At 47.7% G+C, this 27,504-nt stretch overlaps 1 protein-coding gene across 2 annotated transcripts in view; it reads left to right on the top strand.

The window, feature by feature from the left end:
- The window catches only part of KSR2 (kinase suppressor of ras 2), a 1,474,574-nt gene that overhangs the window by 509,829 nt on the left and 937,241 nt on the right, over positions 1 to 27,504 (top strand). The window lies entirely within an intron of this gene.

The following is a 27,504-nucleotide window of genomic DNA, read 5'->3' as shown; positions in this document are numbered from 1 at the left end:
TTGGAAAGAAAGGTCCTATTGCAGCAAGCATTGCTTCTTAATAGCTGGACAATTCCTTTCCTCATGTAGTAGCTAAACTTAAACACAATTTACAAGGCCATCGCGGTTTTTTTCTTAAGTTTCTGTGTCCTCAAACTTGCTACTCCTAAAATTTCGCAAGAACCAGTTAAAACATATTAAACCATATTAGCCCACATGTCATGCTATTGAATTTTAAGTAACCTGTTTCTTTCATAATCCCGTAGTCTCGGACGTCTTCAGGTTTGCATTTTGATGAACTATCTTGTTTTTTTCCCGTTACTGCACTTTGTTCTCTTCTTCCTAAGCCCTTATTCTGCTACTTTCTGGTTCCTGCATTCTGGTGAATAAGGCTTTGGGGGGGGCGGCCGACCACCGGGAGGCCTGCACCTCCCGGAGGTTTTGGGGGGGGGGGGGGGGGGAGGAGGGGCAGCCGGAGCCCACTTGGGCTTGTTGGGCTGCCTCTGGGCTATTTTTGGGCTGGTTGGGATGGTGGTTGGGCTACTTTTAGGCTGGAGGCCATATAACTGGCCATGTTGTGTCACCGGCCACCATTTTAGTGGTGGTGACACGACAGCCGGACTGGGGGCATAGCGGGCGAATTTTGAAATTTATTTAGGCAATTTTGAATTGGAGCGCGGTGCGGTTGTGGTGCAGAGCGCACAGGGTGGCGTCGTGGCAGATTGCGGGCTGTAATGGTGGGTGTACAGGATCCCCGGGTAGTGGAGGCACTGCGGTTGTTGGAGGACGCGGGCCGCATGGACATGCTGCGGCCCGACGTCAAAGTGCGGCCCCCGAGGAGGGCGGCGTCGGTTCTGGCTTGTGAGCCGCCGCGCGCGCGGAAACGGGTAAGTGCAGAGGCAGGGGGGCGCGGCCGCACCGGGGAAGCGTGTTCGGGGCGGGGGGCGGGGCCTGGCGTCGCGGCCGGCTCTGAGGTTCCGGGAGGGAGCGGGGGGGGGGCGCTGAAGGTGCCTGCAGGCGGTCGGGGCCGCCCCGGGGCCAACACTGGTGGGACAGAGTGTAGCGCACTGGGCAGCAGGGGGCCCACCACCGCGAGGGTTGACAGCGGGTGAGACTCCCCACTATTGATAGAGAGTGCCCAGGAAGAGGAGGAGGCGGGGGGGGTCCAACGGCGGGCCAGAGTTTCAAGGGAGGAAGGTGGGGGGCATGGGGTCCCTCGCACAGTACGCAAGGGGGGGACGTGAGTGGGGGTGGGGGGGCTGAGGTGGGGGTGAGAGTCAAGAGGGACGGCGCGGGGCGAGGGGCTCTCCTGGACGGTACTAGGGGGGTTGGGAGGGGAGGGGGGCAGAGAGAGTGGTCACGGAGGGGGCGCGTGGGGGGCCGAAGCATCTACTAGAGGCAGGGGGTTGGCTAGATAGGGTGCTGGAGGGCCTGTGCGCTCGGTGGTCGGACGGCGTGGGTTGGGGGCAGCCGTGGGGGGCGGTGAGCGGGGGGAGGGGCGAGGGGGCCAGGGGAGGGGGCACGGGTCGGTGGAGAGGTGCGGCAGGTACTTGAGTCTTTGGAGTGGAGCGAAGGGGAGGGGGGAAGGGGGCAGGTGGAGCGCGTGGGGTGAGGGGGCCGGGAGCGGGCAGGCCATGCCATCGCGGAGGGGGGGCATTCATCTGGTGCGGCAGGGACAGGCTGGGGGTGGGGGTTTCCATGGGGGAGGGTGCGGGGGGCGGCGGTGCGGGGCATAGGATTAACCCCGGCATGTCGGACTCCACTTTGTTTTGGCAGGACAGTGTGGCAAAGCGCTCTGGAGAGTTTTATGCAGCTCCAACCCACCGAGAGGATGGGCCGGCTCTGCCTGATGCGGGCGGCCGCGCTCCCACGGGAAACCTGTCGGTAGCGGCATCCAGGAAGAGGCGAGACTGGGTCCCGGTGGCTTCACCCCGATGGGTCGATGTGGCCGCTGGGGGACGGGGCCATGGGTCCGACTACAAGGCACAGGAAAAGGGGGAGCAGTGCGCAGGGCAGCAGAGAGATAGTGTAGATTTGGGGGACTTGCTACGCACATGTAGGGAGCGGGCAGGCTTGAGCAGGCTGGAGCCCGCAGAGGGCGGCCCATGGCCAAGCCGGTTAGATAGGGGCCATGCGGGGGTGGCAGGGCTGGAGTCCGAGGAGGACGGCCCATTAATGCTGGACTATGATGAAGAGAGCGTAGAAGAGGGGGAAATTGTAGAGCAAGGGCAGGCTGGGGGGGCTGCGACTAACAATGTACCCAGTGTTTTCCAGAGCGGTGTGGTTCGGTTGGAAAAAGGAGACAGCGTGATGGCCCCATCTACACGTCTGGTTAGGCGGCGGGATCCGGTGCGGACCCGACCTTGACGCCAGTTAAGGCGCACTCAGGTGCGAAGGCGGGTGGTGTCCCGCAGGCCAGGGTCTCGGTGGGCACTGATGCAAGGGGGTGGGGGGAGGAGGGTGGAGTGCGGCTGTGCAAAGGGGCATACGTGAAGGACATGGGGGTGGGGCCGGAGCCGGGAAGTATGGACGACGCAAGTCAGGCGAAGCCGGGGGCAGGGTCCGTGGGGGAGGCCGGGGGGTCAAGGGGGTTGGGAAAGAGGAAGGGGTGACGCCCAAACAAGGCAAGGAGAGCCATGACATTCCCATAAAGAAGTTGCCATATATGGGCATCACGAAACCATTGGGGGCCCATTTGACGCTGGCGACTAAAGAGCAGATCTGGAAGGGTGAGTACGTGACAGCGAAAGAGGGCTCCAAGGAGGAGGAGCTGGAGCTGGCCAAGAGGCCGAGGGTGCCGATGAATATCGAGAATTGGTCAGCGGGGTTTTTGATTTTCGCTAGTGTGTACTGCGAAAAATATCCGGACAGGTCCGTCGCATTGTTCAAGTACATGGACGTGATCAGGCGGGCGCAGGTGACATACGGGGGTTACGCCTGGTCCCATTACGATGAGGAGTTCAGGGCACGGCTGGCCTGGGATCCGGAGGCGAAGTGGGGGGAGATTGACGCGGACCTCTACCAGCAGACCATGGGGGGGCCAAATTCGGGAAGACGATTTACACGGCGAGCGGCCTTCCGCTAGCACCATGCCCCTTTCTGAACCGCCCCACCCGTGGGGGGTGGGACGGGCAGGAGCCACGGCAGGGGGGTCAGTGGGCGCGTGCTGGGATTTTAACAAAGGTAACTGCGCCCGCCAATATTGCAAGTTCCGGCACGAATGCTCAAAACGCACAGGGCACCATCCCGTGGTGCAATGCTGGGGGGGGGGGGCAGAAGCGGCGGTTACGGACAGCAGTCCGCACAAGGGGGACAGCAGCCAGGGGGTAGAGGGGGCAGGGGGGGACAGGGACATTTGGGCAAAGGCTCTTACTCCAATTAGGCTGGATCGGCTCGACACGCTGTTGGCAGTTTACCCTCGGATGGAGGACGCGGGACTGCTGCAGCGGGGTTTTCAGGAGGGTTTCCGCCTGTGGTACGGGGGTCCGCGGGCTGCCAGATGCGCCAAGAATTTGAAATCCGCCCAGACCCATGGCACAGTGGTGTGGGAAAAACTGGACAAAGAGGTACGGGAAGGGCGAATGGCGGGCCCCTTTCGGGGCATACCTATGCGGGACCTGATCGTCTCTCCCGTCGGGGTGGTTCCGAAGAAGGAGCCCGGCCAATACCGGCTGATACAGCATTTGTCCTGGCCGGAGGGAGCGTCAGTGAATGATTTTATGGGAACCGAGCTTTCCTCCGTGTCCTACTCGTCCATGGACGTGGCACAGCGGCTGGTCGCGACGGTGGGGACGGGGACCCTCATGGCAAAATGCGACATCAAGTCAGCTTTTCGGTTGCTCCCGGTACACCCGGTGGATTATCCCTTGTTGGGGATACAGTTTGGTGGATACATTTTCGTGGATAAAGCATTGCCCATGGGGTGTTCCATATCCTGTGCCCTGTTTGAGCGTTTCAGTACCTTCCTGCAGTGGGTTTTTTCGTGGTATACGGGCAAAGAGCCGGTGACGCACTACCTGGATTACTTTTTCTTGGTGGGATTGCCCGGTTCAGCGGACTGCCAGCAGCAGCTGGACAGGTTTACAGAGCTCATGGGCTACCTGGATTTGCCCCTGGCGCCAGAGAAAACGCAGGGACCCAGCACGGTGCTGTCATTTCTGGGTATCGAATTAGATTCGGTGGCCATGGAAGCCCGTTTGCCTGCAGACAAAAAAGGGCGTATGCTGCGGTTGATCGACGCATTGCTGGCAAAAAAGATGGTGACGCTACGGGAGATACAGGTCCTACTGGGGCACTTGAATTTCGCGTGCAGGGTGGTACGGGCAGGGCGGACATTCTGCAGGCGGCTCGGCATGTCATTGGCGGGGTTGTCTCTGCCGCATCACCATATGCGCTTATCGGCAGGTACGAAGGCGGATTTGTGCATGTGGAGAACATTTGTGGAACACTTTAATGGTATTCCAATGGCCCCCGCGGATGACTGGGACTGGGACGTTACCATATCTTCGGATGCGGTGGACGCGGGCGGTTTTGGGCTGTACTGGCAAGGGAAGTGGTGCGCCGAGGAATGGCCGTCACACTGGAAGAATGGGGGGAGGAGCATAGCGTTTCTGGAACTTTTCCCGTTGGTGGTGGCAGTGGTGGTATGGGCGCGGGTATTGGCCCACAAGAGGGTGATTTTCAAGGTGGACGATTTGTCGGTGGTGCAGGTCGTGAACAGGCAATCAGCCAGGGACACACAGGTTCTCAAGTTGTTGCGGGTGTTCGTGCTGCGCTGTTTGGAGCATGATATCCTGTTTCAAGCTAGACATGTTCCGGGGGGTGGACAATGACATTGCAGATGCTTTGTCTTGTTCACAGTGGCAGAGGTTCCATGGTCTAGCCCCGGAGGCGGAAGAATACAAGACACTGGTGCCAGCAGGGATGTGGTCGGTAGGAGAGAAAGGGTCGTGCAACTGGTAAGAGCGTCGGTGGCCGCGTCAACATGGAGGGCGTACGAGCAGGCGTGGAGGGAGTTCTTGGCGAGTGGCGCGACGTGGTAGGCCAGCCCCTGGGGAAGGGGTGAACAGGTGGTACAATTCCTTCTGGCAATGATGGACAGGGGCCTGTCCAAAGTGACGATGGCAAGCAAGCTGTCAGCCATAGCCTTCATGGGAAAATTGTGGTGGGGGTACGCACCATCCGCCGGCGAGCTGGGCGCGCGTTTAATGGAAGGCTGGGCACGGGAAAGGGGTAGCGGATCCCAGCTGCGGAGGCCCGTCACTTTGGGATTGCTCATCCTCTGTACACGGCTCCTGCCCCAGGTATGCCGCAACCTTGAAGAAACAGTGCTCTTTTCCACGTTGATGTCGTGGATGTATTTCGGGGCTTTCTGGGTTTCGGAGCTTTTGGGTGCACGGGGGCGTGAGGGCTTCAGAGGGTGAAGGTGGAGTTGCGGTCCAGAGAGGTGGCAGTTCGCCTGGGGCGTTCAAAGACAGACCAACGGGGAGCCGGGATATGGGTGGTGATGGGGCCGGTAGGGGACCGGGAGGTATGCCCTGCAGCCTGGGGTAGGTTTTTGGCAGCCGGGGGGGGGGGGGCAGTTGGCCAGGGAGGTTTTTCGCAGGGAGGAGTGGGCAAGGTGACGGCAGCGCAACTCATCTGGGTCTTGAGGCGGGCCCTACATGGGCTCGGCGAGGACCCCAGGCAGTTTGGGACCCATTCATTCCGCATAGGTGCGGCAACGGACGCAGCCAAACAGGGGTGGGGGAGGGAAGAGTTGATGTGCCTGGGGCGATGGAAATCAGACTGTTATAGGTCATACATCAGGATGCGGGGCGCCGGGGGGGGGGGGGGACAGGCTTGATGTTCCTTCCTCGTTTTCACATATGTGTCTTTTCAGGTGCGGTAGCGGGGCCGGCATCGGAGGCTTTGTCCATTCTCATCATCGGGCATTCGTTTGTGAAAAGAGCAGAGCGTTATGAATGGGACAAGAATCACAGTTTGAATTTGGAGTTGAATGCCAGTTTGTTTCGGTGTCATTGGCAGGGAAAAGGGGGCATGAGATGGCATGAGTTGTTGCCGGCATTAAGCAGATCAATTAGGGGCGGGATTTGCCCGGATGTTTTGGTTATGCACTTGGGGGAGAACGACCTGATGACATGTAAGGGTCCAGCTTTGCTGAAGCAAATGAAGAGGGACCTGTTGGAAATTCGGCAGCAGTGGGCGGGTTGCCATGTAGTGTGGTCCGAGTTTATTCCCAGGAGGTATTGGAGGGGGGCGGAGCGACCAGCGGCCATAGATAGGGCACGGAGGAAAATGAACAGAGATATGAGAAGTTTTTGCAGCAAGGAGGGTTTCGGTAGGATGGAGCACCCCGAGCTGCGTTATGCGGCGGTTTACTTCTTTAGGGAAGACGGGGTCCATCTATCCCGCTATGGTAAGGAGGTGTTGGACAGGGCTTTAGGCATATACAGATACCCAAAACGTCAGGAGTCCTAAGGGGGGTCAGAAAAGCCTATGCCCAGACTTTTCTGAGTGGCGGTTTTTTCCTGGGTAATGGTGGGTACAACGGTTTGCAGTTACTGTTTATTGGTTGGGAAGGTCACTCTGGGAGCATGTAGGAAGGGGAAAGAGCATAGGGAGTGTACTTAGTTAGTTATGTGAAGACAGGTTTAAAAGTTGCAAGTTTGGGGGTTTATAAATGTTTGGAAGGGGGAACATTGTTAGGGGAGGGGGAGGGAGGAAAGGTAGGAGGATAATATTTAGCGCGGCTTAGTTTTGTACGGCGCAGGCCAAGGAATACTTGATGTGAAGTGCACCTGTTTTCAATAAAGCGGCCTTTTCCTCACCAACAAGCTAGTCTGTGGTCTGTGCTGCACCCCTCTCGGCCCAATAGGGCTTTGGGGGGGGCGGCCGACCACCGGGAGGCCTGCACCTCCCGGGAGGTTTTGGGCTGGGGGGGAGCAGCCGGAGCCCAGTTGGGCTTGTTGGGCTGCCTCTGGGCTATTTTTGGGCTGGTTGGGCTGGTGGTTGGCTACTTTTGGGCTGGAGGCCATATAACCGGCCATGTCGCATCACCGGCCACCATTTTAGTGGTGGTGACACGACAGCCGGACTGGGGGCATAGCGGGCGAGTTTTCCCACCCTCCCTCCGTAGGACAGGAGGGTTGTTCCTTCGGTTATTGACTTGCTGGAGGTTTTTTTGGGTCAGGCGTGTTTTCTGAGGTTTTCTTCCCGGGGTAGTTTTGTTGGGATCAGGTGCACTGGGGGGGATATGTAAATTGGTTGTCGCTGGAAGCAGGTGCTGGTGTGGTGCAGAAGGTTTTGTGGGCGTTTTTTTCCTGGGTAATGGTGGGTACAACGGTTTGCAGTTACTGTTTATTGGTTGGGAAGGTCACTCTGGGAGCATGTAGGAAGGGGAAAGAGCATAGGGAGTGTACTTAGTTAGTTAGGTGAAGACAGGTTTAAAAGTTGCAAGTTTGGGGGTTTATAAATGTTTGGAGGGGGAACATTGTTAGGGGAGGGGGAGGGAGGAAAGGTAGGAGGATAATATTTAGCGAGGCATAGTTTTGTAAGGCGCTGGCCAAGGAATACTTGATGTGAAGTGCACCTGTTTTCAAGAAAGTGGCCTTTTCCACACCAACAAGCTAGTCTGTGGTCTCTGCTGCACCCCTCTCGGCCCAAACCTCTTTAGTCAGGTACCTTTGTTGCTGCAGTTTTCTGAATTCCATTCCATTAATGTTCTTGTTAACTCCTGCTGCTCAGCATGCACAAGTTGCAGTCTCGGTAATTTCCTAATTTGTATTTGTAGTCTATCCACTATTCTGCAATTCCCTGCTACTTCAAACTGCGCAATGTCCTAAATCTTGCAGATTTTCAGTTCCTAAACGTACCTGCAGTTACAATCTTTCCTCCAATTTGCGACACTCTTCTACTTTTCCCTTATTACGTATTTCACTAATGCATTTTGCTAACCTTTAACAGCGCTCTAGGAAAAGCTTCATAGCCAATAAAGCCAGCACCGATGTCTAATAAACTTGCCGAGCCCTTCGAGATGCCGTGCACAGATGAGCAGGATTAAAAACGATCATTTTCACAGTTAGCCTCTCCTAAAATTAATGAGGAGGAAACATATTGTAGGACACCAGGGGTACATAAGTTACGGCTGTTAAAAAGAATAAAGCTCTCCCGCTTCCTCTTGTGAATTAATTAGGGACTCAGAAAGTAATTGTCTAAAACCAGCCTGAGGTGTAAGATATAAAAAAACTAATTTAGATATCATACCTAAATATGCCATTTCTTAGCAGAATTGTCCCACGAACAGGGCACAACGGTGGTACAATGTGATGAGTTCTGCCTTCAGTTTCGTCGTTGAAACTTTGTGTAAATAACAGTTGGCTAAAATTATGCGCATATATTGTAGAGATTGCCGGTATCTAGTGTTTAAAACTCTCTGAATGTTTATTTATAATCTCGCACAGGAGCGCTGGCCCAGCAAGTATTACTACAAGAGATTGTAATCTGCTATTCCATCTATTTTTGAAATCAGTTCTGAGCCAATTAGAGTAGACCTGCCCAAAATTTGCAGGCCGGAGACCGTTTCATTGTGCAATGTGCAACCAGTTATAGTTTGCATCCATAAGGGTGACAGCCAATTGCTGCCTTCCAAAGATGTGATTTAGTGGTACTCCCTGGAGTGTCTACCTCGTCGACATTGTCTGAATTTTTGCCAGAAAGGAAGCTAGATTGTAAACCAGAGAAACTGTCGAACAAATGTGTCCACTCAGAAATCCCTACCTTTCTCCTTACAGCAAAGCAAAGCATGAAATCTCCTGCTGCAGAAAACTAAGTAACTAAGAAAGAACCTGGAAGCACAAACACACAAGGATACGCAACCTTGATTGAAGAAAATCATGTTTTGACGAAAACTAAATGATGGACCAAGGGCCCCAGGCACATCACCAGAAAGGATTCCTTTAATAAAAGAGAGCACAGCTCCTCCAACCTCGGAACTGAGGACACAGCCATAAGGAGTACCACTTTCATTTTCAAAACAGCAGTCCAGGGGAATCAGCATGTTTTAGAGGTCTACTAGGCGCAGAGGGCAGGAGGAAATTGACAGCTGGTGTGAATTTCGAAGAATACTCCTGCAATTTTGTGAATCCATAAAAAGTCCGAAATTTGCTCTGAACGTAGGAATAATCATAAAGAAAAACAAGCATTGGCATACCCAATAGGTCTTGCCTTTGGGACCTTATAAGTGTTTAGCCATGCTACAGTTGCATAACTAAATACTTATAAGGTCCCAAAAGCAAGACCTATTGGCTATGCAAAGCGCCGTGCAGCCGCGAAAGTGAAAGTGAAAGTGATCGCGATCACGATCAAACATCAAAGCGGCCGTGCAGCCGGGAAAGCGAAAGTAATCGCTGTAAAGCACGACGCGCGTGCCCGCGCACATGCACTGTAGTTCTAGGCTGGCCTGGTAGCACTTTTTGGAGCCCTCTCAATAAGTCTCGCCAGACCAGCGCATGCGCTGGGTCAGGCGAGGCCTAATGAAGCCATTTCAGGAGTATTCTTTGTTGTTCGGACCGCAGGTGATATGCAATTCTCAGACGTTTCTTATCTTTGCATCAGCAACATCCATCATCCTCGCTCATCCTCTCTTATTTTTTTTATTTGAGCAACTGTTCTAGGGGTCATGATATAATAAATCCAGGTCATGACCTGAATATTAAATATTAAGAAGAAATCCATCTTTGAAAAAAAAAATATATATATATGTTTTTACATTTTTTAATCCTCATTCGCCTCACGCCCCAGTTGACAAAAAAATAGGATGTTGTTACTGTTACTCAGTTTTAAGGAGACATAGGCCATCGAGATGAACCAGGAAGTAGCATCCGCCTACCGGTGTCTAACAATCCTAAAGAATGTCACTGGCCCATTTTTTAGGAGGGGTGGTCTAACTCTCTTCCCGTAAAGTATAGCCGGAGACGGTTTATGTTAGCCCTCTAAGCGTGGAATCTGAAGAAAGGGCACAACACAGACGGAGAGTTCTCAAAGTGGCCTAATCATAGGATCCAAAATTATTTTTAAAAGTGCAAAACATAACAACTCAAACCCCTAAATGATGCTCCCCTCAAAAACTAGCGCTGAGACCAGCTTAAAAAACAGTCCCATAGTGCTTTCTTCTTGCTGTTCTGAAATCTACCCAAATCAGTCTTAGATGTTTTATATAGAGAGGACAGCCATTCCGAATGTGTGGGGGGTGTGACTTCTACCCATCTCTTACAAATTTCTGTCTTAGCCAACAAGATTGCGTAAAAGAGGAACCCCCTAACAGGGCCCGTTACCTCACTGGTTATGCCAAAGATGATCAGGGCGAGAGAAATTTGGACTGGGAATCCCAAAATATCAGCAATAGTTGCCCCTACTTTTCCCCAGTATTCTGTTATCACTGGGCATTCTTTAAACATATGAATATCCGAGGCATTTACTAAATCACACTTTTTGCAGCTAACTGGGGGGCCCTTCGATATTTTGGACAGTCTTAATGGAGATAAGTAGGCCTTGTGGGTAGTAAAATAGTGGTTCCTCCTAAGCCAGGCTGGTTTTACCGCTGCGAACAAGATGTTAAAGGAAGTTTGCCACAAATCTTCCCATTGTTCATCTGGCATAGAAGCTCCCCACAGTTCTTCTGCTAAATTAAAATCACCATCAACAGCTTCTTCTATGGACCAGAAAAAAGAAGGAGACCCCTGCAATTTTGTGAATCCATAAAAAGTCCGAAATTTGCTCTGAATGTAGAAATAATCATAAAGTAAAATGAAACCATTTCAGGAGTATTCTTTGTTATTCGACCGCAGGTGATATGCAATACTCGGACAGCTACTAAGAGAACGTTTCTTATCTTTGCATCAGCCGCATCCAACATCCTCCCTCATCCTCTCTTATTTTTTTTATTTGAGCAACTGTTCTAGAGGTCATGATATACTAAATCCAGGTGATGACCTGAATATTAAATATTAAGAAGAAATGCATCTTGAAAACACACACGTTTAAATGGCTGGCATATCCTCTAATACTTTTTTCTAAAATGTTGCATTTATTTAGACTGATCCTTTGACCGGTTTAGGTTGTACTTAAGCATAACACTGCGTACATACCCGATCTTTGTAGCCACAGGAAAACATTCAGATGAATGTATTTGACCTCTTTATGAGGGCTAAAGGTTTTTAAAGAACTGTCATATTGGTTTCCTCTACACAAAATGACCTTCTTATTCAAGCCTGGATTTGTTATCAAACCAACTGCTGACTGACGTCATCAGTAACCTGTAAAAAGCCTTTTCTCTTAAGATTGACTTCTCAGGTAGTAGCTAAATAATGGTAGGCCAACAAACTTCTCAGATTCAGTGACGTATTTCTGGATTGCCACCTGTGTGAGGGATCCAGCCACAATAGTAAAGTTGATGTTTGTATATAGTGTTATTATTCTTGGGCTGTATAAATAGGTTGAGCAAAGAACTGGTTCAGACCATCTCCAACGCAAAAACTGTGACTGCGAGAACATGTCCATTGCTCCTATGAGCAGACAAAAAAGTTCTTATTTCAAGAAAAACACTTGTTTGGAGTGTCTGGAAGGAAAGTGTATTTCTTTTCTGAAAGATCCTTGTAAATGTTGCGAAGTCAAAGACGATGGAAATGGAACTATGAATTATGAAGACAAGGTTAGTGAACATTGCAAAGGGTTAGTGCCTTTCCTAATTTGTGGTTTATATTTGATGACCTTGCTGATAGAAGTTGTAGAATGGCTAAAGCCAATGGAGGGATAATATGTTTTATTAGGGTTCTCTGAGCACTAAAAAATCCAAAGTTGAGGTCGGAGTTTCAACATTTTTTTTATTCGGCTCTTTATGGTGGCCCCTTTTTTGCAGCACAGATGGCCCCTTTTTTGCAGCACAGATGCCTACACGAAGCAGAAGGGTAAAGTAGCCAAACCACGCCTGTTCTTCACACATAACAGTGGGGCACACTCAGACGGACAATCCTAGAACTACCCGAATTTCTCAACTTTTGTATACATCACCAAAAGACGACACCTGATGAAGTCTGCTGCAAGACTGTCAGCAAATTTCCAAATACGTGTTGGCAAAAGCAGAATGGACTAAAAGATGCCGATTAAAGAGGACATGTTGAAACCCTGACCTCAACTTTGAAGGTATGAGTGCTCAGGCAACCCTACTTAAACCTTTGAAATCTTCCCATAGAGGAAGACTCGGTGGCTCTCCCTCCTCCTAGAACACCTGATATTGACAGAGATTGTCAAACTACTTAACAAATTGCAAATAAGTGTAAATATTTTGGGTGTGTTCCTCAGTGTTCCCAGCCACCATCATCATTTGTCCTGGATAATACGTTTTGCAAGGACACAGCGAGTAAGGGAGGGAGGGTTCACAGTTCATATGTGACAAACGTCTATCTAGTTCTAAAATCAAATGCATTATATGGGATTGCGTTCGGGGTTTACAAGACCCAGTTATTTCAAGTGTAGGAAAATTGATTCATCACCTGGATAATTTGCGTTCTTCAGTCTGTCACACTTGTGCAATAAGAAGACCATATTAAATGCTTCCTTATTATTTGCTGGCTTTCAGTTTGAATTAACAACAATTCTAATTTTACAAGATTCCTTGGAAGGGATGTTATGAATCTGGATAGCTGGATAACTGTAACTCCGTCTCATTGCCTGCGTTTGTATGGTTCAACTCCCGGTTAGTTGGGTTCTGGAGAACTATATGACCAGCCGGAGAGGATTGTGGCACCGCGTAAACATAATGTTGCTTATATATTGCACTCTCTTTCTTTCTCAGAATAGAGATGCAACAGAGTCCTTTGTAAATATCTGCTTAATACCTACGACCTGCCCTGGCCCTCAAACATATTTACACTGGTTATTTCGCATCAATAACAATATTTAAAGGTACAGTCTAGAATTGGCCTCATCTTTGAAAAGTTATCTTTCCCTTTAAAAATGTTTGCTGATTTGATGCCTAACTTGTGCCCTTATGCAGCAATCCGGTTACTTTTATCCCAAGGTGTACATTTCTGAAACTGATCTTGCATTCTTCGGGGCTTTGTAATTGTAAACCAGCTTGTTTTGGGGTATCAATCTTAGAGTTCTTTTTCTGATCTTTTTTGGGGTCTCTACATTCTTTTCATCTTTGCTGTCAGACTAATATTCTTAAGATTTGAAATAAGCATGTAAAGCATTTAAAGCACTTTGCTTCCACCCTCCTCTCTCTGAAGTCAGATTTGCTGGCTCCATACGAAGTCTTTTGACCACTCTTGATACCATCTTTGGCGTTAACCTAGACTTGTCTTGCCCTAAAGCCAGTCTTGCCTAACTGATGACAAGCTTGTCAGAGCATACCAAGAATTTTTTTTAAGTTGCATACTTATTTCTGAAGCGCAGCTTGGTTATTAAATTAGTATGTTTTAACTATAAGCTGCCCAGACTGAATAAGAGTTACACGTTAGATGTCCCTTAAGTGTGGCATTATTGAATGCTTGATGAATGTTCTGGCTATTGCGGCCCATCCAACTCATATCCTCACTTTCGGCTTCAGCAAGTACATCCCTGTCTGGAAACGTATCTTTTTTTTAACTTTTGGAAGATTTTGTTTTGCATTTTATTCACACTTTTTCACATACATTACTGCTCTATATAATCAAAAATCACAATAGCGTGCATCGCCTTTTGCACCATGTCCAAGTTCATATTAATAGATATGATTTAGTGACTAAGGCTTCCCTGCTGTACATTATTAAGATATTGCAAGTCATCGAAGAATTCCCTATCCATGTAAAGGAACAAAGCTGATGGTCACTTTCCTTTATAACGTCACTGGACACTGAGGTGGCTTGCAATATTCTAAATACTTACCCAGCAGGGTAAGCTATCTTATCAGGAGTGAGGATGGAGAGGCAGCTCCATTTGTTGATCTTTACCAGTTACATGAGAGTATCTTGTGAGTTCATTTCCTCTATCCACAATCCACAGACAAGACACTTCCGTGTGCCTTGACCTCCATGTGAATTATCTGGCCAAAGCGGTCTCAGCTTTGGTTCGTGTGCTATGTAACAACATTCCTCAGTTCCACTTTAGAATGTTGGTCTGTGTTTTAGTACAGTCTGGTGGTTTGCCAAAATCGGTAGAGGCACCTCTTAAGATTTCTAAATCTCGCCTGTTGAATCACTTAAATATGGCACTAAATGCTTGCTCAGTTGACGGAACTGTGTGTTATAAAAAGTCGTATTACCTAACTGGGAGGCTTGCCATTCTGGATGGTTAGATAAAAGGGAGAAGTTGAAGTTTAGAAAAGAGCTCTTATGTGCTGCTGGTCTTTTCTGTTGTTTGGAAAACTGTCACTACTTGGCACACATCTTGCCATTTGCTGGGAACTCTATTTAGTAAAATGCTGTTATCATCCTTTTTTGTGTTTTGCATACAGCATTTGTATATACTTTTTTAACTGTTTGTAAAATATATATACCGTACTTAAACACTGGTGGGCCAGATACATTGGCTGTCGTGCCCCATTATGAATGAATGCAAAAAGAACAATTGATGGGCAGATTCCTGAAGAATGTCAAACATTTGCCTCAGTACAGAGATCGAGGCTTAAATCCGTCGTTTTTTTGCTCCCCATGCCATCCCTATATAAACCCAGCCATATGCAATATCAGTCCTAACTCAGTCCCGACCCTGCTCCTCATGGCAAAAGGTCAGCCTGAACTGCCGAGCCAAGTCCTCCCTGGACCAGAAACAAACATCCTAGAACTGGTTTCAGGGTATCATCCCTCATCAGCCAGGTTAGCTTGAATATAGTGGCACAGTGAGCCTGGGACCCATGTCTGGGCATACCCAGTGCACTTAGGGCGAGAAAGCAAAAGACACACAAATGATGGATGGAATGCGGAACAAATCAAACATTCATCCCCAGTCAAGAGATCTGGGTTATGTACATTGTTCATTCGGGCTTGGCTGTTCCTATGTGGAGCAGGGTCAAGCCTGATTTGCATATGGCTGGGTGTAAATTGGGGTGGCTTGGTGAGCAAAAGAACAATGAATTTAACCCAGATCTGTTGACTGGGGTGAATGTTTGATTGATTTGTTCCGCATTTGGGCCTTCTTTTGGGTTTCTTTTTTTATCATGAATGAACGCATATCTTTTGGGGAGGCACCAGGCTTCAGGTAAAGTTTTAAGAAGACAAACTAAGGACTAGTTCTGCAGAGGCTCTTAACTTACCTCCTACATACTTGTGAATTAATTTCGATAAATCACTGATGAGTTTTCCTCCAACATAAGGTTGCTAGTTGGTTTTACAAATTTGCTTTTTATTTTGCATTGTGTTGAAAGCAACGTCATTACTCTTTGTTTGGAATGAGCCTACAACATATAATGATCAAAAAGCATTGAGCACAGAAACATTAGGCAGACAGAGCACATTTATAGAAAAGCCTGACAAACTTCCAGAATAGGGACAAATTGGTGTAGGTTTTAAACCTCTAGGAGCCAGGTGAAGGATATGAGCATGGAGTGTCCTTCACTTGCATCTAAACTCAGAGCTTTGCACCTCATCATTCTAGCCACTAAGCAATTTTTAAGATCTGCACCCCAGGTGCCAGGTTCAACCCTTGTCATGCTGTAAAGCAAGGGCTTCCATTTACGCCTAGAAAAAGATGGTTGCTAGAGGTTACATGATGAGTCTTAACATGATTTTGCTTTCACAACTTTTCCTTCCATGTTCCTAACTGATGTGAGTGGGGACCGTGTGCCATTTCTCTTCTCATTTTTATGTCAGTTGAGGGTCACTGCTTCTCTTAAAATGCACTACACCTGCAGATCATGAAAGGCAAATGTGTGCATATGAATGAGCCTGGCTGCAGTTGACTAATGGAGTCTTACACACAAATGGCATATATACAGTATGCATTTCTTAGGGAGTGCGGCCACAACATGTTATCTACAAATCAAGCCCTAGCCTTTTGGAATCAATTATTATCTAAATAAGATCCAAAGGTAAATGCAATGCCAAACGTACAGATGTGAGTCTTTGTCCACTTGTGTTAGAGAGCCTATGTTATTCAAAAGTTGGTTTGCTTGGTGGTCATTTCAAAGCTTGGCTTCCACTGATCATAATGTGTTATAAAATTAAAATAATCCACTGTACTTTCAATTTCCCGGATTGTATTTTTTAAATTGTAGAATGTAAAATGTGTTTGCGGTGCTACTGGGATGGTCATTTGACCAAGAGTTCCACTGGACTCTGATAGCTGTTTTCTCTCCTCCCCTATGAGATAAATTCATACAATTTCCCAGGTCTACAAAATGCTTTTCATTCAGTGGATGAGTGCAGACCCGGACGATTGGAGATGCCATCTGCAGGGAAACATGTTTAAAGAAATAGGTTGATTTAGAGTAGTTATAGGTATTGAAATTCAGCAGTCAAGAACAGAACGAAACTGGTAGAAAAGTTCACATTATCAATATTCCTAATTTTAATGCATTTTAGAACTATAGTTATAAGTGTTTGTCAATATATAATTTCTCACTGCCTCAGTATCAATCGATTATTTTGCAATCCATGCTTTTGTGGGATGTTACATTCCTCAGACTATTCCACTTCCTCAGTGGTTTGATCCCTTTTCAACCCTCCTGCTTCTCGTCGTTTTCATATTTCTAGCTTTTCCTCTGAATGATTGCCTTTGCTTCAGTACCTAATTTTCAGCTTTCTTCACTTTTCCTTCTCTTATCCATTTGTTTCTCTACCAGTTTCCCCTCTGGAATTACTTTTCTTTGTCTCATCTCATTTACCCGCCTGTTTTTTTTCTGTCTCCTTCTTCCCTGCCCAGCTTCCTTCACTCGTTTTTAGGTCTCGGCTTGCGAAGGCTGCGCTTGCGCAGTCTCGCTCGCGAGAGATAATGACTTGGAGAAGAGGGGCTTGAACCCGCCCCTCTTCTCCCCTATTCTCCATTGGCTGGCCTCGTAAATTCTGGCCAGCCACTGGAGAAGAGGTCAGTCACTCCGATTAGGCCCCGTCCTTTTCGGATCGGGGGGCATGTTTTTTGCGAAAAGTCTCAGGGAGGAGACAACAGCAAAACACGCCCCCGAATCCGAAAATGACGCTGCGTTTCTCCGAGGCATTTCTGCTCTGCCTCGGAGAAAGGCAGTGGTGTGATCGTCCGCTCCCCCTGCGTCCGGCTGCTGCTCTGTTTAGAACTCGTGCCTGGAATCCGACTTCGTTACTAGGTAAGAGTGAAACTTTAAATTCGGCAAGCTCAGACAGCACTGGCTCCATTACAGATCATCACGAATCCAATCAAGTTCATCACAAATAAAAATTAGTAAAATCAAGTCCAAACGCATTTTAAAGGGTAACGTGAATAAATGTAGAATGTAAAAATAGAGACGTTTCTCCAGGGCACCTACACCTTGTTCAATGCACGGTTTTTGCTCCTGTCTTTGGCGGTTTTCGGTAGAACCTTCAACTGAGCTACAAAGCACAGCGAATCGAGTTTATACTGCATGGTGAGTATCTTTGTTAGTACTTTAGCCGGAAAGTAAAGTCGTTTTAATACTGTCCTTGGCTTCCCTCGTACCTATCGTTGGGCTTGTTTTGGTAAAACTTGCGCATGTTTGGGCGTCTTTCCAAGGTGATTCGTGCTTGTCTTGGATTTCAGGCCTGGCTACTCTGCCCGCCTTCCGTCAGTGGGCGGGCTCCAGCGACGGGAATGCAGAGATGCTGAGTGACTGACTATTCTGTGTGGAAACCTGTGGCCCGGGGCCCAGCCTGCCCGCCCGTACGAGTGAGCCAGCGCACAGGCCTGAGGCCAGCCTGAAGACACTGGCGTCTCCCTTGAATGGTACTAATGCTGGTGAGTAAGTACTCATCTCAAGGCAGGCCACGACTGACTGGTGTCCGGCTTAGCCACGCAGCTGCCTTTGTGGCGCGATCCGCCACCCGCGAGCCACCCGGCCTGGTGTTGTATTGTATTCAGAAGCGCCCGGCTGTGTCCGCGAGCTCCGGGTCATGTGCCGTGGAATGTTGAGGAGGGCTCGCTGTAGCCCCACTGTTAAAGCTCGGCCGTTGTCCTGCTGACGAAGCTGCTCCTGGTGGCCAACTGAGGGCCCGAGTAATAAAGATATTTACTTTCTTATCTGCTAACTTTGTACTAGGGTTTTGATTGACTTCTGCTCCCCGCTATTACCCCCATGGTCCCCCCGACTCCCAGCTTTCCAATGGTCTAAGGCACCCGCTTAGCCTTAACCCGTGCTGCCGCTCGAGGTGCTTCAGTGTTCGGGGGGTGAAGATGTAGGCCTCGGAGGTCCCTGCATTGTCGTCTTTGTAAGACTTCTACTTTTAGCTATTGCCTACCTCAAACGATGGTGACTAACGCTCGCATCTCACTGGAGAGACCGCGAATCGTCATTCCAGGTTGAACTACACTAGTCTGTTGATTCACTGTCTCTTGGAGTAGTGTGACCAACTTGTACGCTTTTTGTAATAGCCTGTACAAATGTATAGTAATTGCTGTCTTTATAGGAAACGGTATGTATTTTAGAGGTTTTGCCATACTACAACAAAGGGTAAAGGGCTAAGAACTTGCTCAACATCTGCAGGTGAGAGGGCTGTGGCACAATAAGTACAATAATTGGGAAAGCTATAGCTGTATATATTCGTGGTTGGCATTAGTATAATTGTAGGGCTTTTGAGAGATCTATATTCGTAGGTGTCCGTTATTGAACATACGGAGAGTAGTAGTACAATAGCAAGGTACATACAATGTATTCTCTTGTACTAAGCAGTATGTTGCCAGTGTCTAGTTAGTGCATGAATGAGACAGGGAATTCGTATGTAGTTATCAGAACTTGATCTGACGTTTCTAGTAGTGATATAATTGACAAGTTGTGTGCTTTTGAGACAATAGTGAGTTTATTGGCATGAACACATTTAGCGATACAAGGGCTGGTTTAGCATGAGAGCCCTTAGATTACCTTTTAACTTTTACAGTAATAAATACGCTATTGATGAGTTGGATGGGCATTCCTGACACTAGGTGCCTTCCCTGAGAAAGTGTTTGGTGGGCATTTTATTAAAACGAGACATATTGAGAGGCAATTTAGATTTATATCTCGGGCTTTGGTTTTACTGGATGGTTTCGATTTTTTGGGTGCGGAGGGAGATTTGGGTATATTGCTTTTCATGCGAGACAAGGTGTTTTAAGTGGAGCGAGATTAAAATTTTAAATCCTTCAGGGAGCTAAGAACTAGAGGAATTCCTTTACATTTTTTGGTGTGGGTGTTTAGCAGCATGGCTTCTCAGTGGAGGATGGCTTTGAGAGCTTTAGTTCAGGACTTGGGTTGTCTTGCTATTAAAGCAGTACCATTTACTTGAGAGATCACCTGTGCCTATAAAGAATCTCTGAAGTCATGTTTGAGTATGAAGAACCAGATGTTGATGTGGTCATGCAGCAGCTTCACTTGAAATCTAGCATGCTTACTGAGGGAGCTGTCCAACATGAAGCTGAAGTATTTGGCTGTTTTTTAGAGTCATTGGGATTATATTTTAGGTCTGTCGTTTTAAGATGTGGTTGGGGGTGGTGGGGCATTAGAGCTGGCATGCCACTATTAAATTAAGTCTTTTGAGCGTTAAAGTTAGTTCCATAAGGGATGTACATGAGCTTAAGCCGTATAAGGAGGGCTACTCGAATTGTGCAGCAGTGGAGGGCCAAATTATGAGGCAGGGTTCACTAAATTATGTGTCAAGAAATGGAAATGGCTAATTTTGCAGCACATTTATGATGGTAAAATCAGAGAAAAGGCTTTCAGCAACAGGATAGAGAATAGATCTGCACAAAATACCCGCCTATGAGACCTGGTTAGTATGACATTACAAACCTTTTTAAAGAGCAACCCACATTGCAGAAACCTTACATGCTTTGCATTGTGTTCTTTTCATAGTTTTTGTTTACTGTGCCTACACCTTTTATTATTTTAATTATTATTTTTTCATTTACCTGTGTGAAAGGCATTATTGTCGAAATCACTTAAATATCAGATGTTTTACAAACAACATAAGTACAAAACTGGAAATATGTTTTTAAGTGCATGACATAACCCAGGTAACGAAGTGCTGAGCTCCCTCCCTAGACAAGATTGCACTTTATCCTTGGAAAAGAACATTGGGAACAGCTTACTTTTATTTGTAAAAATACTGTCATTCTTTGTCCCATTCAGAAGATGGACTTGGGGAGGGTATCCCTTAGTTTGCATTTAAAAGGCCATGCCAACACTCCCTAGCTCGGGTAGATATGGTGTAACCTTTAAAACGTGTTTTCCAGTCTCTGCTGCGCCACGTGTGATGTTCACTGGGATGTGTGTTGGGAATGTAAACAAGTGGTAATCTCTTTTGTTAACCCAGTTAGGAAATGTGCTGTGTTTGGCTGCTCTGTGCACTTATTCAGCTAACAATGGATCACTCCGCGGCTTTTGTAGCTGTGTCTCAAATGGAATTGTTTTGTAGAGAAGATTTTTGGCTGCATGTGCAGCTTTTTAATGGTAGCGTGGTTCTTTTTAATGCAACCACTTTTAATCTTTTGGAAATACTGATTATCATAGTCATCTCACTTTGATTTATGAACGTAAGAAGGGCTGGCAAATAAAATTCCTACGGTAAGGCTCACTTTGGAAATAAAATTTGATTAGGTGAGCTAGGTTGTGATATTTGGAGCAATAGATGTGTCCTCCTTTCTAATAGAGTGTTTAATGTAAATTATGGAGTGATTCTATTGTCTGCTTTATTTGGCATAGCCTGTTAAAGCACTGCTGTTTGCTTGATGGTGAATCTGTGATACTCCTTCGCATAGGGGAAGAATTGCAACTATCGGAGCACGCCTATGTGCCCTGCACTGTATACAGTCAGGACACCATTTTATGACAACCAGGGCTGAACTGAGGATTATCTCCTGTCAGGCCTTGGCAGCCCATAGGTTTCCTAGTGCACAAAACAATTTTCATGACTGATCATGGGAAGGGATCAGATGTGAAAGGATATGGTTTGATCAGTGATGATTGGTTAAATAGCAGAGGTTAATAAGTCTGCTAATTGGAGAAATCATAAGAGTCAGATGTTGACTTGCTTATTACTTCTAATTATGCATGCACTGGATGAAGTGCTCTAGGTTGGTTATTTAAGAAAAAGCATGGACCTAGTATAATGTCTACTGTGATGTGCACCTTCCACAAAAATATTTCTTTTTGTAGATATCAATTCCTTTTATTCCTTTACACGAGATATAAGGGACATGAGCTGGCTTGCACCTGTTCTTTGTATGATCGTAACAGAAGTTCTTACACATTCTGTATAGATGCTAGAGGTGCAGCTAGTCTAGTTTATGTCTATTGCAGTCAGTATGTCCTGAATGGAATATAGACTCTAGGGATAATGAATTTTAAAATAATAATCTGAATATTTTTTTTAGAGTTAAGAATGTTTTACAGTCCGTGAGTAGTGTTACAAAGAGATATTTTGGAGTATTATTAATGATGATATAATATTTTGGTGCATTTGTATTTATATGTTTCAATGTCTTAAACCCCCCCACTCCTCCAATAATTTTTTATTGCATTTTTAGAAAAGACAATCAAAACAATAGACAGTTAAGCTGTAGGACTAATGGAAGTTGACAGTGTAGAAACATATATTAATTGCTATTATTTCTTGATTTACAGCAGTTGTGATAGGATAGTCTAAGTATTAGTAGATCAAGAGAATTAAAGCAGTCCCATTTTAAGGTGCTGTATGAGTCCATGTTGTTTCTTTTCGGCATTGTTAAAGTTAGAGCTATTGGCATTGCTCATGACAATGCCGTTTCTTTAAATGTTTTAAAAACAAAAAACATAAACAAAAATAATGTCATGAGCAATGCCAATAGCTCTAACTTTACAAATGCCGAGACCATTGCATTGTAAATGCTTGTTTAGGTAGAGGCTAAGCAGCGCTCATGCTCTTTGTTCGATACATGCTGTATTCACTCTATGGGCTTTGGCCATGCCCTCGCTGCCAATTGGTTAAAGTGTGTGTCGTTCCGAACAAGCTTTCTTCCCTATGGTATCTTGTGGTTATATGTTCCATCTTCTCGATTGTTGTTCCTTCCCTGCAGTATTGGCCTGTTACATGTCCTCCTGCTCATTTATTTCTGGTTTGTTGGCGCATTCTTTTTTCTTTGTACACCTGATCCTGTAGTTCATGATGAGCTTCTTTGTTCACCAGAATCTGTACGTTTCATGAAGCGAGTTCAATCATTGCCATAGCAGGGCATTGTTTCCTCTCCGTATTTTGTTTTGATTCTCTGGAGTTTTACCATTTACATGGTACAGCATTGTTTCCTTTCCCATTTTGTTATTGTTTCATTTTATTTGTCTGCAGCTTTGTATGTTGCACCACATTTTAAAAGGTTATTTATTACGATCGAGGAGAGCCTACGCTGATACTCAAACCCAGGCCCCCAGTCCCAAAGTTGGCAGCCATGTATGTTGCGCCACATTCAGCCCCTCCCACTCCCCCTTGTGCCTGGTGCTCCAGTGCCAGTCCCTCACCCCTCCTGCCAAATTACTTGTTTAATTGTTTCCTTTTTCCTTTCCTATTGTTTTATTTTATTTGTCAGCAGCTCTGTATGTTGCACCACATTTTTTAATTTTAGTTATTACGATCGGGGAGAGCGGACACCAAAACTAGATCCCGGGTCCCGAGTCCCAAAGTCAGTAGCTCTTTATGTTGGACCACATTCACCCCTCCCACTCCTCCTGTGGCTGGTTCTTCCGTCCCGGTCCCTCATCCCTCCCGCCACGTTACTTGTTTTATAAAGCAGTACAATAAGTTTTATGAATATTCTTGTTTCTCTTCATGTTTTCATCTGTCTCAGGGAAATGTACTTCTATGAGGCCAAAATAACCATGTCTCATTAAACGCTGTTTATATTCTCAAAAAGTTGATGTTGCCTACCTGACTAAGAAAGCACACTTTTTGTAAAGTGCACAAACATATCGGCTTCAGGCACTCTAGGCTACTTGTGGAAGGTAGCTATTGAGAGACCTCAACAGCAGAACAAGCTTTGTGCACGAGGCACCGATGCTCAAAGTGGGGAAAAACTGCAGCCCAGACAGCGAGTTAAGCTGCAAGGTGGCTCAGCAAGCAAAGAAGCAAGATGACTCAGCAAATTAAAAGCTTATCCTCCACATTTGGTGTACTCTGCATATTGGTATACATCAGCACTGCCATAACCTAGTGTGTAGCAATTGTATAGCTCTTCAATCCCTCGTTAGATTTCCGAATGGACTATTATATCAGGGAAGGTCAACCCTATGATATTGACACTGTTTTCGTGAAGCTTGTGCGTCTTTTTTTTTTTTTTTTTTCCTATAATATGGTATAACATGCACTTTTTTTCTACATCATCACTCCACTGCAAAAAAAAAAAGTACAAAACAATGTAATATACAATGTCAATAGCTCTAACTTTCACACATGCGAAACCAATTGCATTGTAAATGGTTGCTCTCTCTGTCTTCTCACACTGTCTCTTCCTTTATTGTAAACCCCACTTTCAGTGTACCATCCCACGTATTTCACTCTTTCCCTTCCTTAAATGTTATCTCACCGGTGATCCTTCCCACCCCTAACTTTCCTCATTGCTCTCATAGTCGAACAAGAGCCGAATCACGCCACACCCTGCTGCTGCCTTTACTCTAGCTTTCATTATTCTTATATTTTCCTCTTTTTGCCCTCGTCTCGAATCAACCCTTTTCCCTTCACCTCCCGTCTCCTCACACTTTCACCCTAAGACCTCTGTCTCACCCTCCCCTCTCTCGCGTGCTCTCTGCCAAAGTCATAACCACGAAGCCCAAGTTAACCAGTGCCCCGATACGGCAGGTGGAGTGTGAGACTGTAATTGAATGGGCAAGCGACTGCTGACGGATGATTTCCCGCCCTCTATAAGGAAGCAGGCTCCTCGCTCGGATAGCTCACATAGGCTTGGGGGTGTGATGATAGCATCTCTAAGTACTCTTATGAAGGGGCCTGTTTATTTGCCCTTTGATGCAAACATAGAGCGCTAGAATGAATTACGGCCTCTCAAATTATTGTTTTAAATCCCCTGAGTGAGCCGCAACGGCCTTATCTTAATAGAGGAATGAAGTGCCAGGCAGACTGGAAATGTGGGGTATGGAAATGTGGGGTATTTGGCGCATGTAAGAGCTCCCAATAACTCCTCAGTATACAAGGCTGAAGCGTGGGCAGTATTTTTGTTACACAGAATGAGAGTATTTTGTGCACACATCGTTTTTTCCTGGACAACTTCTCATTTGCCTCACGTTTAATAGTTCAGCATGGACAAAGGCAGTGCTACTCCTTTAAGCATCCTTCGGCACCATCTAGCCAGCAAGATGGCTCAACAAACCCAGCGTTCTCTGCTGACTGTAACGGTCTAGTCGTTGAGAGATCACACAACCCCAGGAAGCACATACACACAATGTAACACTCTCTGGCCAGGCGTGGCCAGAGAGACTATAAATAAACGGGCGGAGGTCACTCGGGACTTCCGGCCCAGACCTGTACATCGGTTGTGGTGTCATGTTATTTGCGCTGCCCTCACCACCACGTGGCCTGATAGCAATTAGGCCTGCATGCTGGCTACAGCGCACACCCTAGGTTAGATGGCCCTCACACTGGCGACGAGGATGGGCCCCACCCGTTCCAACGCGTCCCCATGAGCAGGCGGCTCCCGGGGGAGGAAGGTCGACTACAGCGGCGATCGCTTACCCTGGTGGTGCAGGAGCCGGTCCTCGGCTGAACCGGGTTGCTGTCCTTGGGCCCGTGGACTGACAGCGCGGAGCTAGAGCGCTTGCTGAGAGCGACTTCGCGCTCCATCAGAAGCAGGCGGCGCGAGTCACGCGCGAATGGAGACAGCAGCTGTAAGACGGTGAGGAGCAACGCTGACAGGCGCATTACCTCCCGTTCATGCGCGCCACGTCAGAGCTTGTGACTGACGCCCCCCTCCCCTCATGCATCCCGTGTGTGGCCCACCATCTCCGGAGAGGTGGAGCGCCTCCCCATGAAAGAGGGACAAACCCAACAAGCATTGGCACAAGCAGAGTGCCTACTTTTGCCCAACTCCCGATGCACCCCAGATGAGGATCCCTGGGCACGTGGGAGGCAACATTGGTTGGTGACTTCCCCCACGAGTTCTAAGCAGCGCGCCCACATGGCTGGACACCCACATCAGGTCTTACCTCTCCCATGGCGAAGAGCGCCCCGCTGCGCGGCCGCAGGTCTGTTCAAGGCGCTGGGCCGAGAGGAACGTACTGGTGGGCAGCTACAATGGTGGACCAGGCGGCAGGCACGAGCAGTCAACCGGTGGCCCCTGCGCCTGTAATAACACCAACGCACACCCAGGTAAGCGCCTTGCCACCTTTCAGTGAGTTGATCGACCCTGCGACGGCGTCCCCGAGGTGGAAGGTATGGCTGGGTCGCCTCGACAACTACTTCATCGCGACACTGGAAACCGATGATAAAGTTAAAAGATCATTGCTACTACCCTTTGCAGGGGATGAAATTTACAAACTGTTTGCACACTTACCGAACACTGGGCCAGCAACAGACTACGACGCTGCGGTCAAAGCGCTAAACGCACACTTTGATCCTCAGCTAAACCCTGATTATGAGAGGTTCAAATTGCGACAGGCACGGCACCGGGAAGGGGAGTCGATGGACACTTTCCATGCCCGGCTTCGAGAGTTGGCTAGCACATGTACGGAGGATGACCCCGTGAGGGAAGCCCGGGCTCAGTTAATCCAGGGGTGTCGAAATAAAACCTTATGGACTCTCATACTCTGCCAACCTCGCATCGCATTAGAAGACATACTCATCCTATCCAGGTCACACGAGCTGTCTGATGTTCGCGCGTCTGCGATGGAGGCGGCCCTTCACACGGCCGCAGCACCGACAGTTACCGTCAAGACGGAGAGAGCCGACGCACTCTGCACGATGTCGCGTGGGGCTCGAGGAAGGTGGCCCACCAGAACATCTCGGAGATCACAGTGTGGATACTGTGGGAAGGAAGAACACCCCCAAGAGAGCTGTCCGGCGAGGGGGAGAACATGCACCAAATGCGGCACTCCTAACCATTTTGCAAGCATATGCAGAGGGGGAACACGGCTGAGAGGCGCGGCAGGAAGGAAGGCGCCGTACAGGCAAGTGAAGCAGTTGTCGCTAGATGAACCGGCGCAGACGGCATCCCAACGCACTGGATCGGGGCATACACGGTACGTGGAAAACTCCTCGTCCGAGGACGAAGAAGAAGAGTGCCATTTTGTGTTGTTTGTGAATGACCTGAAAAGACAACGTCGCCCTCAACCAACATGTGAAGTCTCAATCGCAGGGACACAGGTCACCGCCCTAATAGACACAGGGGCATCCGTGAATGTCATGGGGTCTCAACACTACAGAGCACTCAAGTCGAAACCACAGCTAACGCCGTCCAAGGTAAAAATCCTTACGTATGGGAGCCAGGTGCCGCTCCCGCTGAAGGGGAAAATAACAGTGACTGTGCAGTCAGAAGGCCGAGAAGTCACTACCACTTTCCATGTGGTAGACAAAGAAGCAGACATTTTGCTCGGGAGCCACACGGAAGAAGACCTGTCATTAGTCACGTTCGCCAACGCCGTGAAGACAACACAAACGGAAGACATCCTAACACAGTTTCCACAACTGTTTCAAGGACTAGGCACGATCAAATGGCCTCCCGTCAAGCTACATATTGACACGGCTATAAAACCAATAGCCCTACGACACAGGAGAATACCCTTCCATTTGCGTCCACTAGTCGAGCAAGAACTGGCCAAGCTTGAACAACAAGGGGTAATAGAGAAGGTGTCAGGTCCGACTCCGTGGGTGTCACCAATGGTAATTGCAGAGAAACCTCGCCAACCAGGGAAGATCCGAATATGCATTGATATGAGAATGCCCAATCAAGCTATTAAGAGAGAATGACATTTGACACCCACAGTCGATGATATCTTAGCCGATTTGAACGGCGCACAATGGTTTTCTAAACTAGACTTGAATGCTGGATACCATCAGCTGAAACTAGATAAGGACAGCAGGTATATCACCACATTCTCAACACACTTGGGCCTGAGGAGATACCGGAGATTGAACTTTGGCATATCATCCGCCGCGGAAATATTCCAAAACGCCGTAAAGGAAGTACTAACAGGGCTACAAGGAGTCATGAATGTGAGTGACGACATTCTAATACACTCGGCCACACTGGAGGAACACCACCGCCGACTAAAGGCAACATTGAAACGGTTGGCCGAACATGGGGTAACACTGCATAAAGAGAAGTGCCAGTTCTTTCAACGGTCCATTGAGTTTTCAGCTACGTGTTTGGTCCAGAGGGAGTGAAGGTAGACCCGAA

Source organism: Triturus cristatus, chromosome 11, assembly GCF_964204655.1.
Source record: "Triturus cristatus chromosome 11, aTriCri1.1, whole genome shotgun sequence".
Classification (NCBI taxonomy): Eukaryota; Metazoa; Chordata; class Amphibia; order Caudata; family Salamandridae; genus Triturus; species Triturus cristatus.
This window is presented reverse-complemented; position numbering and strand designations above follow the sequence as displayed.